The sequence below is a fragment of the Lethenteron reissneri genome, chromosome 13 (genome assembly GCF_015708825.2).
Source record: "Lethenteron reissneri isolate LAM-NWPU_2019-01 chromosome 13, ASM1570882v1, whole genome shotgun sequence".
NCBI lineage: Eukaryota > Metazoa > Chordata > Hyperoartia > Petromyzontiformes > Petromyzontidae > Lethenteron > Lethenteron reissneri.
Window position 1 is genome coordinate 8,647,609 of NC_083791.1, and position 17,733 is coordinate 8,665,341.

Here is a 17,733-nt window from a genome sequence, read left to right on the forward strand (position 1 = left end):
GCGGACGCACCCAGCCAAGGACTCGAGAGGCAAGATCTTAACGTTTCGCCTTCAAGGCTACACTTTATTGCTTTCAACGAAGCATCTAAAACGATTATGAAGAATTAAAAAAATAGGGGTGAGAGTTTACTAAGCAACCTCCATAAACCAAACATCGCTCACATCATCATCATCATCGTCGTCATCGTCGTCACAGCTGCATTAGAGCCAGTTTGAGCATTTTAACACGAAAACAATGCATCCCGTGCCTAATTAATTGCATTTTATCTTACCGACTTAACTCTATCCAGATCACATTTCCCCTAACCCCCCCCTCTCCCGCCCCCATCTCCCGTTTACCTCCCGTCAAGTACGAACGCGGTTTCTGAACAGAAGGAAAATATCGCGCAGATTTAACTAACTCGCTCGTCGCGTACATTTAACTAACTCAAGGCATTGAGGACTTTGCTTTGCAACCCTCGTGTTAAACCGCCACGGCACACGGCACGCGAGTGCTTAAAACACCCCCTACTACAGCCCCAGATCCACTCTGCGGGGCATCGATTAATATCGACTAATATCGATTTTTTTTATTTTAATATCGACATACAGTACATGTACACACACATCGGTGGCGGAGTGGTTAGCGCACTGCGCTGTGAACCCGGCTACCTGAGTTCGCATCCCAGGCCGGAGCTAACGGCGGCGTAGGGCGAGCGACATCTGAAACGCGTCTCGTGCAACCCCTTTCATCTCACGTGGTGCTAACCAGCGTGGTGAAGTATGGTCAAACAACTCGCCCATTCATCCTTCAAGCAAGCAATCGAGGCCTTCACCCGGCAGTGGGTTGACTAAGAGCTTTTCATCAGTATTACATAGACACGCATGGAATGTGCGCGCTTCTTGGATTCCGTTAAGCAGCAAGTGTCGTCAAGAGTTCTCAACGCATCCAATCCCTAAAGGCTGTGACAATGGTATAAAAAAAACGTGGTTATCGAATCGCCAGAATTAATTGAATTGTTGATGTGAATCTTTACACCCCCCTTATCCCCCCCCCCCCCAGCACTCATTGTGAATTTAAGATAAATCTAATTCACTCTTGAGGATTTTGTTTTTCCGTCTCCCAAATCCAAAAGTATTTGAAGATCGAAGCGGCCAGCGGTCTCCGTGGACTGCCCAACGACCTGAGGCGCCCTGGCATTGTCGCAAGTGGGGGACATTGTGATCCTGTTTTGTTTGTTTGTTACATACGGCGATGGATATGGGAGAGAGAGAGAGAGGGACCGTCCGGAGAGGGTGCCACAACACCCCCACGTGGCCTCAGCCAAACAACAAAGCAATGCGGGTCACCTGGGAATAGCACGGGGTGGAGCAGTCTGCTTGGGCTGGTGGAGATGGTGGGCCAAGAGATGGCAGAGAGAGCAGATACATTCTTGAATCAATCTGTGCGGAGCTCTGAGCGCGAACCCCCATCCCTCCCCTGGAATTTGGCGAAGGGTTTTTTTCTGGTTTCCTCCAAACATGAAGCCATGCTCTGTATTGAGAGATGTTAACTACCTCGCCTGGTGTACAGGAGGTCGTGGGCTCGATTCCGACCATGACGCCTGCTGTGTATTTGGAGTTTGCGTGTCTCTCTCTCATCATCATCACAGTGGCTAGGAAATGTTAACTACCTCGCCTGGTATACAGGAGGTCGTGGGCTCGATTCCGACCATGACGCCTGCTGTATATTTGGAGTTTGCGTGTCTCTTTCATCATCATCTCGGTGGCTAGGAGATGTTGACTACCTCGCCTGGTATGCAGGAGGTCGTGGGCTCGATCCCAACTCTGACGTCGGTATTCGAGAGAGTTTGCATGTCTGAATATGCTCGTCGCTTGGATTTTTCTCCGATTTTTTTCCTCCACGTTTATAATCAACGCGTGTTTAGAGTGGTTGGCCGCTGTACATTTCCACACGGCGATAAGCCACTTCGTTGAGCCATCGTTTGTGGCCAGGTCGCTTCTGAAAAAGAGCTATCTCGCTCGGTGGGCCCTTTACCTTGTCAAATAAAAACAATAGTTCATAGTTTATTCTTGAATCAGTCCGTGCGGAGCGCTGAGCGTGGTTGGTTTTCTCAGAGTTTTTGTTGTTGTTCTGGTTTCCTGCAAACATGGACCCATCCCTCCGTATCAATGGGATTCACGACCAAACATTCCCAATGTTGCAGTCACGTCTCGAGTCTCCGCGTGCGACCGTTTGTTTTAAGAGCGGGGGAGGTGGCGGGGGAGGGAGGGAAGTGCGTCTTATAATCGTGAAAAAAATCTGCGTTGCCTCCTCCAACCAAAAAAACATACATTTAATGTACAGTGCTGTGTCAATCCACTGCTGGATGAAGGCCTTTCGCCATGTCTTGTCGGTCATGGGGGTTGCTTGACCATACGTCACCACGCTGGTCAGTGCCGGTTGTTGCCGGGGAGGGGGATGGGATGGGGGGGGCAGGATCGGTTTTCAGATAACTCTGGTCCACCGGGTCTGTGTCGCAGTGCGCTAATCGCGGCACCACCGCGCCAATTCTACGACGATGTAAAGTGTGCAAACCATGGTATGAGCAACGTTTTATTTATGCTGGACAATTTCCCTTTAATTCTAGATTTGAAGCTTTCGTGACTGCAAGGATTCATACTCTTAGTTCTTTCGGTAAAGTCACGTAGGTAAAAAAATGAAATTAAAATTAATAAAAATAAAATAATAAAATCACGACGTTTCGGAGGCAACACAAGTCTCCGTCATCAGGTGGGGTGCACGTGTACGTGGACATGCCTGTGCACAAGCACCTGTTGGTGCACATGATAGAAGAGAAACGAAAATGCCCATGTTTATACCAGTGTTGGCTGACAATAAAGAGAGTACTGTTAAACGCTGGGGATGTTAACACTCGGTAAAGTAAAATAGTGCCTGTCAGATAAGATGGTGCCCTTTAGTCATCATCATCATCACCACCACCTCCCACAATCCTGTGATGTCATCATCCACTCAGCAGCTGCAGTCATCATCATTACTACCAGCCAAGGTCAATCCACTGCTGGATGAAGGGGTGCCCTCCATGCCCATGTAATCGTGTACCCATCGCCTGTAGATGAACTGATTTTTTAAATATATTATTTGGGTTTTTCGGTAAAGCCAAGTAGATAGAAAAAAAATTACGTGGCTTTACGGAAAGACCCAAAGAATATGAATCCCTGCAGTCACGAAAGCTTTAAGTCAAGAGATTTAGATGTCCGTCTCCTCGACGCGTTCCGTTCCTTGGCTGCTGCTGCTGCCACTCCGTTGCTACCCTTGTCCACCTCGGACATCGCCCCTTCTGGACATGGCGCCACTTGCCCAAATCCACAAATTACCGCCCTTCATCCTGTTTGAGAGATGTCATTAAAGTCACGTAGAAAGAAAATAAATCAAATCAATTTTCTTTCCACGTGACTTTACCGAAAGAACAGAAAGCTCCAAATCCAGTTTAGATGTCATTAACCTTCGTATGATCTCCAATCCACGTGTCTCTCTGTCTCGATGTAATTCCTTCATGTTTTTGAGAGATGACGTTAACTTTTGTATGATCTCCAATCCATGTCTCTCTCGCTCTCTGTCTCTCTCTCTCTCTGCCTCCATGTAATTCCTTCATATTTTTGAGATATTTAATTAACTTTCGTATGTTCTCCAATCCACGCGTCTCTCTCGCTCTCTCTCTCTCTCTCGATGTAATTCCTTCATATTTTTGAGAGATGACATTAACTTTTATATGATCTCCAATCCATGTCTCTCTCTCGCTCGCTCTCTCGATGTAATCCCTAGGGGTGCATCTGCCCGTGCTTCTTTGCGAAAAACGTCCGGGCTCTTTATTGTTTTGTTCGATCTCCGAATTCTGTTCACGGCCACGCGGTATCTCTGAACCGCGCTGTAGTCACAGCCCCGGGGTAGTAGGATGCATGAAATTACTCGAGTGAGAGTAATTGTACAGTGCAGGCTACAAAAGCTCAATTTCACGACCTATTCACCGTATTGCAATCGGCTAGTAAAGTAAAAGAGGAAGGGGGGGGGGGGTGGGGGGCGCGGTGTTTCGGGGTCGGGCGGGGGAAACATGATAACCCACAGACCCTCACTCTCCAGAAAGCGCATGGCCTTTGTTGAGAGGCGGTGGATTAATTGGATGAAACGAGCGAATTAAGTTCATCGTGCGACCATCTGTGGGGACATAATAGAATAACAGTCGATTGTGAAGCGTTCTAATGCAATTATCTTGGCTAATCTTCATATACGTGCCGGAGCTCATCGAGTCTTTCTTTTTTTTCCAGGTCAACACTCAACCGTATAGCATTTAGTTGGGGAGGTGGGGGGGGGGGGATATACCTGCCATGACATCAAACACCCTCGACATAAACACACGCGTTATAATCACAAACATCCAATTGTGTATGACCCCGTCGACCGTTGAGGCCAGATGCTGTTAGCGAGCACCTATTAAAGCCAGCACACACAAAGGGAAGCGCTCCTTTAAGGCGACCGTGCTGGGACGACTCGTTACAGGTTCTGTAACACCACTCCGCCACTGGTGTTGAGCCATGGCCGTTTGTTTGTTACTTGGTGTATACCGGGATCACAGCGCTGTGGGTTAAATCTCTCCTCCGCCAAATCCCCACCACACAAAGACAAATATACCCCACTTGGGGATAGCCTCAACAGACTGTTGGGGCAAGTGCTGTTAGACAGTAGCACCTATGAAGGCCGGCACCGCCCACTAACGGGGGTGGGTGGGCCAGCACCACGCCCGGCCGACTTTGTCTCCCCAGTGGCGATGTTTACGCACCGTGCCAGGTACTCATTTGAGGCTGAGTCGACCTAGGGGAGGCCCAGGGCCATTACAGATAACCGTCACTGGTGTTGGCCGTGAGTGGGAATCGAACTCAGGTCGCCGGATTCGTGCGGGAATCGAACTCCGGTCGCGGGGTTCGTAGTGCAGCGCGCTAACCACTATGCCACCACTCACACATCCTAAACCCCTTACATGTTACCGGCGAAACAGACACACACAGATGCACATACACCCCCCCACCCCTTCAGTAGAGCAAGTGCCAGACAGGATGGATGGATTAATAGGCCGGTCAAGCGAACTGTTTCAAGCTGGAGAAAAAGGTATATATACCTGTGTTAAGGGATGCAAATTTAGAGAGGCGAGAGGGAATTACTGTCACCGAAAGAGATCTGGAGCTTTCATGCGGAGCGACAGCCCAGGCGAGCTTCCACGCAGCATTTACTTGGCCGACGAAGAGATAATGCCGCTTAAATAGATTGGAAGTGGCACTTTCGCTCCCAGAGCCGGAGCTGGCCATGAGCACACTTGCCCAAGATGGGAACTCTTACCACCCAATCCACAATTACCAAATGCCCCATCATCATAATATTATTTAACACGTAGGCTTTCGCGACCAATATTATTCATAATAAAGGTTTTTGGGTCAGATCGCGTTATTTATGAATGGGTCGTAACCCTCCACCACCCGACACGGCCAAACAGTAAATAATGTGTCATGTTTTCAAAGGACAAATTAATTGACTTCTTTAGCCCACCGGTGTGCTGTTGAGAGAATCAACAGCATTTGGAAATTTGAGTAGTACGACGTTTCGCTGATAATTACAATCAGCTTCATCGGGCAAGAATTCGTAGTGCAGCGCGCTAACCATTATGCTGATTGTAATTATCAGCGAAACGTCGAACTACTCAAATTTTAAAATGCTGTTGATTCTCTCTTCAGCACACCGGTGGGCTAAAGAAGTCAATTAATTTGCCCTTTGAAAACGTGACACATTTTTTACTGTTTGGCCGTGTCGGGTGGTGGAGGGTTACGACCCATTTATAAATAACGCGATCTGACCCAAAAACCTTTATTATGAATAATATTATTTATTTGCTGATCGATTATGTTAATCGCTGCTTAAAAGTACCGCCCCCACACACACACACACACCATATACACACGCGTATGCAAATTGCTCCAACTAGGGGAAAATCCGTGACCCTTCCCGAATAATGACATCCATCGCGTCTGGGCAGTGTCAGTAAACAAGCAAGTGTAATGCATTCACCGTTGTCAAGTCCACAACGAAGACGAACATCGCGTACTTGCAAAGAGGATGTGTCCACAGTAACGGGATTACACGCGATCTCTCTGTACACAGTGTTGCTCCATGTAATGGATTTCCCGTGATGGGCCAACTCTCTACGCAATAGCTGTCCCGGGAAATAAAATAAAAGCATATGAAAGTCCTCCCGGGACATGATATCAGTCCTGGTGTCTGTCTCAGTTGTGCGAGCGTCAGACCGAATCAACGCAACGCATTCACACGTAATTTTTTGCCTCTTCTGCTTTTGCAGCGTTCTTCACTAATTACACTGGTCAACACACGTTTTCTGGCATAAGGTATTCCAACGGTTTGAATGTAATTTTGGGTTGCTGATTCCGAATCTGGCATCAGATTTTGTCTATCACATCAGGTTTTTGAGATATCAAATATTGCATTTTCAATAAAAACTGCAGAAGAAAAATATTAAATAAATGTGGATATCTACATAAAATGATATTATAAACACACTATCCTAAAAATACAGCACCATATTTTAACACTAAAGCAGTCACTGACTCGCAACAACTTGCAATCATAAGTGACAGAGTTAATTTCGGGTAAAATCAATGAAAATGGGGTATGCCGATAGCATAAAATGAGATGTGATAGAGCAAACCTGAGACCAGATTTGGAATCAGCACCCTGAAATTAGTCTAAAACAGCTGCAAAAGTCCAGGCCAGAAAAAAACTTTTTTTTGTTGACCAGTGTTATCAGAGGTTGGGGCGGGGGCACTTTTGCCGATCAGCCATCATTGTCAGGGGCCGCCACGTTTAAAAACATTGCGGGGGGGGGGGGGTAGTTTGACAGCACGCATGATGATGGGGGGGGGGGTGCGTCAGGTGATCACACTAAAGGCCACCACCAGCAGGGTCAATCAGTGGCCGCGCGGACCTTGCAAACAAAGACCACTGCGCGTTTGTCCAATCAGAGGTGGCAGCAGTGCTATGACGCGGGACGTGACGACGATGGTCACGTGACGTGACGACGATGGTCACGTGACGTGACGACGATGGTCACGTGACGTGAAGACGATGGTCACGTGACGTTCGAGCCGTCTCGCGCATCATGTCCACCGCCGATGGCTGAGATGCCAGCAAATCGTAGCCGTGACGTGACCGCACACCTCCGGAAGTTCGCTGCACGCGTTTCTCGTCCAATAGGACGTCACCTCTCGAGTGCGGTGACGTCAAGTGGTGGGCACTGTGACGTCGGCAGCGCAAGCGTTGGGTAAAGCGGAGCTCGGTATTCAAGATGGCGTCGGCGAGTGGAAGCTCATGGCCAACTGTAATGGACGTGGTCATCATTTTGTGAATAATTGATGTGCAAATTTTAATGTATTTATGGGCGCGTTGAATACTTACACAAAACGTTCGGTTTTGCTTTTAACAATTTGTACAAGAGAGTGGTTACCGTGAATGTTCGAACGCATCGAATCGCCGCGTCTACAATGGTCTCGCAATTCCGTTACCGTGGCGTCGCCCATCGCATAGCCACGACCGTTGACGCAAAATCCTTCAATAAAAAAAGTTTTACACGTTCAAATTCTAACGAGGATAGAACAGGCCACAACTTGCGTTCAAAGTTTAAAACCAGACGCTTGTTTTTGTGTGTGTGTGTCCGTTTAGGCAAAAGGGTGCAAATCAATTTAACAGTCATCAAGCAGCGGCGTTTTTTTTTGTTCCCGCGTTTTACAACGACGTTCCACATTGACGTTCCACAATGACGTCCCTCGGCACGTGTTCATTTCTCCGCTGGGCTACCGGCGACGGCACTAATGCAACGCGCTCAGGGGTCCAACTCGACGAACAAACCCACCTCGGCACCTTTCCGCGTGCGATCATCCGGCAACAAAAACGACCACACCGCCACCACTAACATTGATCACATCCACATCTCCCACACACAGCAGGAGGTCGTCCATGGGGGGAGAGGGAGGGGTGGGTGGGTGGTGCGGGGCCCAGGGATGATCCCACCACATGAGCCTCCCGACGCCTTCAAACTAAAACCAGAAGTATTGCAAGTGACAGCGTGAAGTCGAAGATCGGTTAGGGGGCGCAGGCAAAGCGCGGGGCCCAGGGCGATCGCCCAGGTTCGCTGTGTAGCCTATGGCACGGCTCTGCCCACGTATCACCCACTCAGCCACCTCGCCTCCACCTCTGCTCTCCAACAAGCCCTCCACCGCAACTTGTCCCGAACACCACATTCACACAGCCTCGCCATCATCACACATAATCATCGTCGTCGTCATCATCATCAAGGACCACATAGACAAAAGTGTCACACTAAGCTTGGCCTGTTATTGTGGTTTTTGTTGTTTAATACCGGGGGCGGTTAAGTGAAGGTGATGACGACGAGGTTTTGTTTTCTGTCGCTGAAAGGAAAAGTACTTTTGACAATTCAGCCGAGTGACTTCGTTGAGGAAAATTGAGGGAACGTCTTAGACATACAAGGCGCAGTCCTGCGATTACTTGGTCACTCCACTGCTCACTCCACTGCTCACTCCACTGCATGTGTGACGGAATCTCCAATAGATGGGGTTCCAGAGAGCCCCCTCTTGAGGGTTTTGGGCCTACTCTCCCATGCTTGCCAGACGTCTTAGAAGAGGTGGGATCACGCTCCACTTTACCCCACCCGACATGCGATTTGTCGATAGACTCCGCTGTGGTGTACCCAGGAGTACTGCTGAGTTGGAGGTCTATAGGGACTCGGGGACACTTTGAGAAGCCCATTGTTTCAACGCTGCCAGACCGGCGAACTCTGTATTGCAAGTCCAGTTTTCTCACCGTTGCACCATAGCAGCATCCGGCCTATGATAGGATCAATGTATTAATCATCTCTAGCACGTTACTCTATGGGCCCGATTCACTTGCCGAACATTTGTTGATGTCTCCGTCATCTCCGGTTATCAAGCGGTCCCGGGACCACAGAATCGGAATGGTCCCGGTGTACCCCGTGAAGCTTTTCGAATGTTGAGGTTTTTGAGACTTTTGCCCGCTGTTTAAAACCTCCTCCTGGCCTCGTGCTCGCAGCTCATGATCCAGGCAATGGGCGGAGCAGCGAGGAGCCGAGTCAGCAGACGAGTGGGCGGGGCCTGTGAGATAGTGGGCGGGGCCTGTGAATAGTGGGAGGGGCCTGTGAGATAGCGGGCGGGGCTTGTGAGATAGTGGGTGGTGCCTGTGAGATAGCAGGTGGGGCCTGTGGGATAGTTGGAGGGGCCTGTGGGATAGTAGGCGGGGCTTGTGAGATAGTGGGCGGGGCTTGTGAGATAGTGGGCGGGGCCTGTGGGATAGTAGGTGGGGCCTGTGAATAGTGGGAGGTGCTAGTGAGTGGGTGTGGTTATGTAAAAGTAGGTGAGGAGCGGTGGTGTAATGGTTAGCGCGTTATGCTACAAACCCGGCGGCCCGCGTTCGATTCCCGCTCACGGCCAACACCAGTGACGATTATCTGAACCGGTCCTGGGCCTCCCTTAGGTCGACTCAGCCTCAAATGAGTATCTGGTGCAGTGGTGTGTAGTAAACATCGCTACTAGGGAGACAAAGGCGGCCGGTCGTGGCGTAGGCCACCCAACCCTCGTGTGCCGTGCCGGCCTTTATAGGTGCTCTCTAACAGCACTTGCCCCAACAGTCTGTTCAGGCTATACGGGGGAACTTTGGCTTTGGGGCGGACAGGGAGGGGCGACCCGCTCAGCACGTGTTCCAATTGAGTCTCCCGGAATATATTTTGTAGCCTCAACCAATTACCATCAGCAGTGGAGCAAAGGGTAATGGATTATTTTTTTGGGGGCCATTCCGGAAGATGCGAACCTGACATTCTTTCCGATATTTACTCTCTCTCTCTGAGTGCAAGTCGGCCGAAACATCAAAATGATCTCGCCCCATCAGCGACAAAAATAACCGTGCCCTCTTTTTGGGCGCGATGTACTTAAGCCTGTTAATTATTGCGTAAGACCACTAAGCAGCAGCAACTACAACACCTTCACGGCGAACGCTACGTAACATCCATTACGCAATAATCTCCGGTCACGACCCCATTCGTTCGCCCACCCACCACGAGCGTCTGACACGGGACGCGCGATTTCGGTGCAGGGGGTTGGTCAAAGCGTTTTGGTGGAAAGTGTGAAAGATGACCAGCTCGAGAAGACTGTGTCCACAATAACTCATTGTCGCGTCTCTTCAATAGCAAAGCTGTCAACCCGCTTGTCAGTGCGCTACCTTATCACGCACCAATTTAGACCGTATTGGTCACAGCGTGCCCCTTATACATCTCAACGTTCATCCTACGATGTCCCATCACAAGGGAGAAACACAAATAGACAACATTGGAGTCTACGGGAGACTTTGACATTGGAGTCTATGGAATAATTTAACATTGGATTCTGTGTGAGACTTTAACATTGGAGCCTATGGGATTCTTTAACATTGGAGCCTATGGGATACTTTAACATTGGAGTCTGTGTGAGACTATAACATTGCAGTCTGTGTGATAGACTTTACCATTGGCGCCTATGGGAGACTTTAACATTGGAGCCTATGGGAGACTTTAACATAGGAGTCTATGGGATACTTTAACATTGGAGCCTATGGGGGACTTTAACATTGGAGTCTGTGTGAGACTTTAACATTGGAGTCTATGGGATACTTTAACATTGGAGCCTATGGGAGACTTTAACATTGGAGTCTATGGGATACTTTAACATTGGAGCCTATGGGGGACTTTAACAATGGAGTCTATGTGAGACTTTACCATTGGAGTCTATGTGAGACTTTAACATTGGAGCCTATGGGATTCTTTAGCATTGGAGTCTATGGGAGACTTTAACATTGGAGTCTGTGTGATAGACTTTACCATTGGAGGCTATAGGAGACTTTAACATTGGATCCTATGGGATTCTTTAACATTGGAGCCTATGGGATACTTTAACATTGACGCCTATGGGATTCTTTAACATTGGAGTCTGTGTGAGACTTTAACATTGGAGCAATTTTTGGCCAACCCTGCGACCTTATAAATCTCAACGTTCATCCCACAAAGTCACATCACAAGGGAGAATCACAAACAAATGGACATAACACATTTTAGTTTGCCCGTATTGAAACGGCTGTACGGCGCACGGACCTGAAAGCGAAATTTCCCTTTATGGGGTAAACCGCGTGGGTTGACGGCAACGCAGTCGCCTCGTGACCGTACGAAGCAATACTCGTGCACGCCCTTGAAACAAGTTGTCCACATTTCAATCACCGAAGTCCTCAAGAGCCGTAATTTTAGCCAAATTAAGTGACCAACCAAAATTGTGATGCATTTGTTGTTGCAGTTATTGGTGACCGGGGTCGACAGCATTGAACTACTTTCAGGGGGGTGGGGTCTGGGTTTAATCACGGGTGGCTAAAACTCAGAGCCAAACCCACGTCCCGTTCTCAAAATAGTTTGACCTTGATAATTGTTTTTTTTTTACCCTTCTATCTGGCAACAAAACTGACACCTTTTTTTACAAGGAGTCATGTTTGCATAGACCACAATACCTGCAGCCATAATGCAAACGAAAAACATAACTCTGATAATATATGCACTGTCCTTGAAGTTGATTGGTCCACACCCGAGACAGCTTTCCTTAGAGCCTAGTCTCACATGGGTTGGACCAGATGACGCCAAAAGGCGCCAGATAGAAGGGTAAAATACCAATGATCATATTTTTTACTGGCAAATCAAGTTCCAATGGTAGTTTGATCTTGTATCGTGTTTTTTTTGTATGCAATTATAAACGCGCACACAACACAGTACATATGCAGTACGTTGAGACAGGGTTTCGCAAACCCTCAGTCCTTACCAGCACGCCTCGTCTTTTCGCATTTAATGTGTTTTACCAATTGACGCATCTCCCCATTCAAACGCATTGACTCGTTCCACGCGGCACGCGCGTGATGATTGTTAAACTAGTCCGACACGTGGCGGCGCGACAACCAACGAACGATGCCTGCGTTAACAGATCCGATTTCACAGATTGAGTTCTCCGTGTGTGTGTACACGTGCGTGTGTATGTACACGTGTGTGTGTGTGTACACGCGTGTGTGTGTGTACACGCGTGTGTGTACACGTGCTCCGCACACGTGCGTGTGTGTGTACACGCGTGTGTGTGTACACGTGCTCCGCACACGTGCGTGTGTGTACACGTGCGTGTGTGTACACGTGTTCCGCACACGTGTGTGTGTGTACACGTGCGTGTGTGTGTACACGTGTTCCGCACACGTGTGTGTGTACACGTGCGTGTGTACACGTGTGTCGCGCGACGCCGACTGCGTCGATTGCTTCGCAGCGTCACGTGGGACGTGTTTAATCATCGTCGGGTGCGGGCAGCGTGTACGAGTCGATTTCTATTTGAACGGGGGAGGAGTAACGTGGTGAACGCGGATAGACGAAGCGTGGTGGCGGTGGTGGTGGCTGGTGGTGGTGGGGCCGCGAGGAGTGGGCGTTTTGGAAACCCCTGATCAGAGAGGCACCCCACGCTCAATATCAGCACATTGTTGAACACGGGGGTATAACCACAACATTCGTGCGTGGTGGACAAGCGTCAGCCGCGTCATTTTTATTTTACCCAATCGGCAAAGCTGCACCGAGGTCTCGGGGAGGTACTCCTTGTTGGATGCGAGCCCTCTGCTACATTGGGATGGTCTGGGCAATAATCCTCTCTCGCGTTTGCACGTTTTGGGGAAACTGGTGGGGTGGTGTGGGGGGACCGACGGCTCCCTCCGCACGAGGCATTCAGCAGCACAACCTACTTGCTGTACCACCTCGTACAGGCCTCTCTCTCTCTCGTGTCGTCGACCTTGTATGGGCGGGTTGTCTCGTTCAACACGACTTCGGCACAATCCACCAACAACCGTGAAAGTCGCCCAGTCAGCCAGATCACCCACCCAGCCCACCCACCCACCCAGCCCACCCAGCAGCTCACCCACCCAGCTCACCCAGCCCACCCACCCAGCAGCTCACCCACCCAGCTCACCCAGCCCACCCACCCAGCAGCTCACCCACCCAGCTCACCCAGCTAGCCAAGCCCCCGACGTCAGCCACCCAGCTCACCCACCCAGCAGCTCATCCACCCACCCAGCTCACCCAGCCACCTCACCCACCCAGCCACCAGTCTCCTTCACAGCAGCGGCGGCGGTCGGCATCGACTTCTTCTCGAACGTCCCTACTCGCGGTGAGGCCGACACTAAACCGTCGGTCAATTCGGACCCCAGCGTCTCGTCTGCCTACTGGGTCGACAGGAGCCTCGCTCCCCTCCCCGCTCCCCCACGGTAGAAGCACTGTCGTTGCGTGGGCCATCAATGTCACGTGTCACAGGGGTTGTGCATTTTTCTGTAATGTGTGTTTTGTGTGTATTTGTGTTTTGTGTGTGTGTATTTGTGTTTTGTGTGTGTGTATTTGTGTTTTGTTGATGGAACGCGATCCTACGACGCGATACCGGCGTCCTTTCGGTGTCGCTGTTAGGGTTGCCACGGTATAATTTGTCGCGATGCAATGCCAGATTTGACGATTAATGCGATGGGCTTCCCGTAACTATTGTTGTTCACTCGCTTTGTGCTCCCCTTTAGCTCCATAATGGACTCCAAAAAGATACTCTCTAATGCAGTTCGCTCAACTTTAGACTGCCAACATTTTTCTAACGATTCCAATCTTGCAACGCACTTGCTGTCAGTGACGCTGAACGTACGTAATTGAACCGAGACAGCGGTGATGGTATATGTCATATAATCGCCATGCCGTTGAATACTCCGGAAAACATTTAGCAAAGTACCCAATTAGTGGATGATAGCTATTTATTACCAACTGTCAATAATTACACTGGTCACACTTTTTCTGGCATAAGGTATTCCAACGGTTTTAATGTAATTTTGGGGTGCCGATTCCAAATCTGGCATCAGTTTTTGTCTATCACATCAGATTGTTGAGATATCAAATATTGCATTTTCAATAAAAACTTGCAGAAGAAAAATATGAAATAAATTTGGATATCTACATAAAATTATATTATAAACACACTATCCTAAAAATACAGCACCATATTTTAACACTAAAGCAGTCACTGACTCGCAACAACTTGCAATCATAAGTGACAGAGTTAATTTCGGGTAAAATCAATGAAAATGGGGTATGCCGATAGCATAAAAATGAGATGTGATGGAGCAAATCTGAGATCAGATTTGGAATCAGCACCCTGAAATTAGTCTAAAACAGCTGCAAAAGTCCAGGCCAGAAAAAAATGTTTTTTTTTTTTGACCAGTGTAATCGAGTTGTTTCCTAAACGTTTGACTTAGGAAATAAAAAAAATAGTTCCGCATAGGAAAATTATCACTATTAATCACAATGTTATTTTGTTTTAAAGGCCAATACGATTATTGCGGTTTTAAAAATATATTATTATTACTACATATTATCGTAAAATCGCCCAAACTGTGGCAACCCAAAGTCCACAAGGGGACACGGACGCCAGCCTCGATCGTGAAAATCGCTTCTGTGAGCCACCACTCGGAATACGTTGTTCATGTACTGACCGTGCAATGAATGTGCAAGTTATGAGCCCACTCTCTTCCAATATAGACACGTAACGATCCATCAATCCATCCATCGATCGGTTATTTCCAACTCGCATGGAGGTTTTTATATTAATTTTTCTTTTTACATCGATCTGTTTTTTTTCCAAATCGGGACGGTAAACACTGCGCATTCCAAAGATGTAACTCCGCTTAAGACCGTATGTATCCATAACCTCCTATTAGCACGATTGGCTACACAGTTGTGCGACATAAAGTTGTACATACACACAGCCGATATAGATTCTCGAGTTTCACCATCATTGCCGATTCTATATACGCTGCTGTGCATCCTGTACATTCACACCCCTGTAGAATTCTACAAACACCATTAAAGATTGAATCGTGACGATGATAAATGACTCGCATTCGCAGGATCGTGAATCGCTACGTGTCTACAAACCACCCCTCGGCTCGGGCAATGGAGAGGTCCACGCTCAGTTGTTCCCTACCAGAGGAACAAGGAGCATTGTCACAATGGGGAGGGGGGGGGGGTTACATCTGGAGAAGCTGTGCTTACTGCTGATATGAAGTGAAGGCATTGCAACTTCAGTCACACTTCACACCCACCCCAAAACACAAACAACAACATTGTGCAAATATCTGTATTACAGTTTTTTTTTTTACTTGTAAATGTCTAAATATATAGATATATGCATTGTTTATAATATATTATTACTTCTATATTTTTTCTTCGTTCAGCCTCTGCGAAAAAAACAAACAAATTAAAATGCTTTATTTGAACTTCTAATGCCACTTTGTAAAAAAATACACCGACTGCCGCAAACAATAATGGTAAAAATGCCGATTGACACCAAGGAAAGCCATTTTTGTTTAATGATCTTAGACAAAAAAAAAATTATAATGTGATGCCCTCTCAATTGCAGCCATTCATGACCCTACTATCACCAACATCATCACAGTCTCGATGTCCTCTTTAACACAGTTTCACTTACGGTATAATACATAGTGCCAATTTTTTTGAACTTCAACAAACAACAACAGCAACGACACGCAATAATGAATAGTGCACATAACCGCCCCTTGGCATCCATCATCTTCACCTCCTATTGCATGTCTCTCTTCTTCACAATGCATTAGCAAACGCACACGCATAGGCCTACATACACACACACACGCGCACACTATTACTAAAGGTCCACCCCGTATAACCTTGTAGACCGTTGGGGCAAGTGCTGTTAGAGAGCACCGATTTAAGGCCGGCATGGCATATTAGGGGTGGTGGCATGGCAAGCAGCCTTTTTTTTTGTGTGTCTCTGCGGCGTACTCGTGTGTGTGTATAAGGCTGGGCTGACCTAGAGGGGCCCAGGACAAGCTCGGATAGCATTTGATGTTGCCTATCTATCATGGCCCGGAATTGAACCCACGTTTTGCAGGACACTGCGCCACCTCTTCCCCCCCCCCCCACACACACACGTGTGTACGCACAAGACACGCGCACCCATTAACTCGTCCACAATCATCAATATTCTTCACTTCACATTGACAAATGTATGTTTTTTTTTCTCTAGATTGTTTCGTTTTAAGTTGTTTTTCGTTTCGACCATATTAACGTTTTGCACTCCCTGCACACATTTGTTAACGGAACTTTCATGAGGTTTGGCTGCCCAAGCATCCCCCGCCCGCCAAGAAATTCGAGAATGCAGGGGTACAGCCACACTTTAGTAGAAGTTGTTGGGTTTCCGGTTGTTTATTGGTTAGACTAGAGACAAGATCGGGATAACAGAGGTTCTAACAGGATTTCTACTGCACTAAAAAATCGTGTAACTATAATAAACGATATCAAATCTACGCAACTACCAGCTACTGACCCGGTGCAGAGCTCACTTCGTGAGCCACTCTATCTAAGTCGCCTTGTTGAAGGCAGAAAAGCTCGGACACGGTCATACCGTGGGGGCTTTCTGTCCAAAAATGCTGCGCGTGTCTCTTAGCCAGGCCTAAACACGTTGTCGGCAAGTGTCCAAACGCCCTCGCGACAATTGACGGTGACTGCTCCCCTGCATGGCCATCGTGAGTTTTGGCCGGCTGAGCAAACTTCTTGTTCAAGGCTTCAGCTGCCCCATTGGCGCTTGCACTTTCCACTGACTGGCCCATCCACGTGCCCCCCCCACACACACGAGGGATTCCACGGGCCTTGGTTGAACACTTTCTCAGATGGTGGTTTTTAAGGCCTCGACAACTCGGAACCAGCCGTGACCATTTAAGGGCGGAACGCGAATCATTTTTTTTTTCGACGCCATGAGGATTTTGTGCCTCCGTGACCGCTGGCTACGCTACGCTCGTAGCCATCCGACCACAACAGTAACCCACCAGCCTGACACTCGCAAAGTAAAGGTCACGGCGCACGACCCCAGCCGTCCTACGATACGAAGGCCCCATCAACCAACCGCCCAAATCGATCATCAATTTGGGTCACGACGCAGAACCTGCAGACGTCCAACAGCGCCACAATACTCAGAACAACCTCCAGCGCTGACCGGGAGGCAGCCGCCAGCGTCAAGCTGTTCGCCCAGAGAACGGCTACCGAGAGCACGCACAATCCACTTGCCCGAGATGCTCCAAAGAGCCGCAACGACCCCGATCACGCGACACTAGAGCCCTGGCCACCCGCGAGTGGCGCAGCTGTCGAATGGTGCAGGCGGTGCCACTGCACCCAAGGTTCAGCGGTGATGGAGGGGGGCCAAGGTGCTGGGATATAAAGATCCGGGGGGGGGGGGGGGGGGGACATCTCGATTGAAAACTCATTTCCTTACAACTGCTTTGTTGTGTTTTAGTTTGTTGACCTTACCCCCCCCCCTCCCCCGAGCACCTCCGATTAGCACGGTTGGCTACGTGCGGTTGCGAAAGAAGTTCAACCCACTCACACGGTACATCCACACACATGGTACATCCACACACACATACCATCACCCCCTTGCACCGGGGCCCGTGCCAACCACGCCAACGCCACGGGCTGCCACTGAGCCCACGACAATCCACGCTGGCCAACA